Raw genomic sequence first — 3,350 nt, forward strand, 5'->3', positions numbered from 1 at the left:
ACCAGCCAAGGCATGCGTAAGGAAACTCACGCATGCCTTTGTGCCCAGCCTGGTCATTGGTTTGGGCTAGTGACCTGACTAGACTTGTTGAGTTTAGCCCAGCCACGTGGGTCGAGCTAGACCCAACCCCTAAAAAAGAGTATATTGCTGTTGTTTTTTTGTGTATTTATTTTATGGTTTTTTTTTTGTATTTTTATATTGAAAAAAATATAAATCTCGTATTAAAAATACCAAGTTTTCAATGCAATATGATAAATATACATGTATATCAAAAATAATATTTGTACGCAAATGGTCAATACCCTAACATGTTTTAAACTTTTTTTAAATAAAAAATAAATATTTGAAATTTTAAAAATATGTTTTTGCATGGATTTCTTAAACATAACAAAAAATTATTTTCTTGCATTTCTAAATTTTACAACATGTTTGTAAAACTTTAAAGGGTATTGGTCAATATTAAAAAAAAATACAAAAATCTTATTTTGATAGGGGGATTCATCTATTATTTACCATTAATGTTTGGATAAAGAAATCTCAAAGAGATGAATATCCAAAATATTATTAGGAATAACTTGCTATTATTCACTGTTAATATTTGAATAAAGAAATCCTAAGTGGTAAATATTCAAAATAATTTTCTAGGAATAATAAGTCAACACATATCCTTGAAAGAAGCCTTGATTATAATTAATGACATTTCAATTTTTTACTCCACAATTTATGAGTCATGAGAGTATGAAACACCAAGGTAAAAATAAACTTTTAAAGTGCCTTGAATTTCCCTAAATTTATGTATTTTTATCTCTCCTTGTGATTTACGAGTCGCAAACTCTTGAAATACTAAGGAAAAAATGAGCTTTGAAAGCATATGGAATCTCTTTGAATTTCTATTTTAATAAATTTAGTTTGAATCAAACACAAATTTCAAAAGATTTGTATTGATTCTCCTTGGCACTTTGTAGACATATCTAAAGGTATGATCTATATTGGTCAAGGTTTCTTACTTCTAAACTTTGAATCTAAATTCATTCATTATAGCAAACCTATCCTAGGAAACTTATTTAAGAGAACATCAACACTATAATAATTATAAGGCAAACCAAATATCAAGCAACTTACCTTAATGTAAAGTATACTAGGAGTGCTAATACATTCCCTTTACGCAACCAGTTTCTTATCTTAGAATCTTTAAAATACCAGTTAAGGTTCCTAGTGACTATAATACTAGGTGGCAACTACCTTATAAAAAAAAAATCTCAAAATCAATCGAGAGTTACCGTGATGTCGTGCTGTCACTAGAGTACGACAGGTTCCTTTAGCATCTTAGAATATTTTCTATATTTGTGCATGAAACCCTTGTCTTTTAGGATTTTCATCTAAGCATGGCTTCTTCTCCATAGGTTCCCTAACCTTTCAGAAATTTTTTAAATATAGGGGTGTAACACTCACCCTTTTAGAAATTTTTCTAAACATGACTTCTCCTTCACATATTTCTTTTGCCCCTTAGAAATTTTTCTAAACATGGATGTGGAACTCTTAACCTCTTAGAATTTTTTCTAAGTATGAATTCTTTTTGAAATGATTCTTTTTTATCTTTTATAATTTTTCTAATTATAAATTCCTTTTTTATGGGTTCACTCACCTCAATCTTTTAAAAAAAATTTCTAAGTACAAGATCTTTCTGCATGAGTTTTTCCAATAGATTCCTCTCTCGTGAGACTTTCTAAGTATGAGTGTTTTTATGATTTTCCCTTACATATTTAAAAATCTTTTTTAATATAGTACACACCACTAAATACATGTGTTCTTTGATAAATTACCCTAGGTTTCACCTTTCTTCTTATACGAGAAAAAAAAATCAACAACTTGTCCAAGATATCAGACAATAAAGTCCTCATGTATTTTTTTTTTTTTGATTTACGTGGGGTGTCCGGGTCAGCTTACGCGCATCACGACTAATCCCCACGGCCCACTGAACATCCTGCAAGCCTAGTGAGCAGGTAAGGCACCGCGGGGGTGATAGGAGTGCATGGTGAGGTTCGAACCCAGGTGCGGAGGAAGGGAATAAGCCCCTCCCACCACTAGGCTAGAACCTCACTTGCAAAGTCCTCATGTGTTTGATATGGAAAGACTTTGCCCCTTCACTCTAGCAAAAAAAAAAAAAAAAAAAAGGTTGACATAAGACAACTAAGCTATTTATATTTAAGGGCATCATCATTATTATTTTGTTTTTCATTTTAGACATCATCACTTATTTTGTTCTTTATAGCCGCATAGAATGGAGCAAATCGTAGACTAGGTGATTAACCAATTTATCCACCTAAATGCTTATTGTTACTAAGCACCTTATAATTTTTTAGGACATCGCTATTTTTTTAAATTTCTCTAGACGCCTTTTTCTCTCTTGTGTTGGCCTTTTAAAAGATATAGGCATATGGCCCGTAAACACAATCAAGGAAGGAGATGGATTTTTTATATAGAAGCCAATGTCAACGGTTTCAAACAAGGCAACTGAGCTATTTACATTTTAGATTTGGTTAATTAACTTCAAATAACAAATGTAGCAAATTGACTAATTCAAATCTTACTGTGTATTTGATAATATGGTTACAATGCTTTTTCGAAACATTTTTACTACAATCTCGTTTGGAAGTAATACAGCAAAATATATTTAATTTGAAAAATATTAGATTTATTTTTCTAAATATTTTTTAATAATCTTAAAATACTGGTATTAGAAAAATATATAAATATAATCATTTTAATATATTAACTTTTTAAAATTTTTTCGGGTATATTTTAAACTTAATAGTTGATTCTTGATTGTAAATTTTAATTAATCACGATGACTGTCCTCTGACGCATACCTCACGACCGTTGTTTTTTCAAAGGCCACGTTTTGCACGCAAGCATCCATGGGCATTACCAAGAAATGATAGCTACCAGCTGCAATGCAAGTCACGTGTGGCATTTCTTTGCGAAAGGGCCCTCCCTGTTTTAACCATATTTGGCTTCCAACGCTTCCTCTGATGGAATGAAAAAATTGAGAGTATGGGAATTAAAAAAGAAAAAAGAAACAAAGAGGAAAGTATATACGCCATGGATGGTGACCATGCGAGCTCCGAATTCAACACCGATGGTGAGTTCATGAACGGGATGGAATCTTTTATCAGTGAATTTCAAGAGCAGGTATGATTCCCCTACACCTAAATTGAAAAGCACAATTCATTTTTCCAAAAAATAAAAATAAAAGAAAACGAAAAAATCGAAAAGCAAGAAGAGAAGGATGATAAAATGCTCCACCCAGAAAACCCAATGTCCCCTCCACACCATATTCGCTCACCTTA

This window comes from Populus euphratica, unplaced genomic scaffold (genome assembly GCF_000495115.2).
Source record: "Populus euphratica unplaced genomic scaffold, PopEup_1.0 scaffold23.1, whole genome shotgun sequence".
NCBI lineage: Eukaryota > Viridiplantae > Streptophyta > Magnoliopsida > Malpighiales > Salicaceae > Populus > Populus euphratica.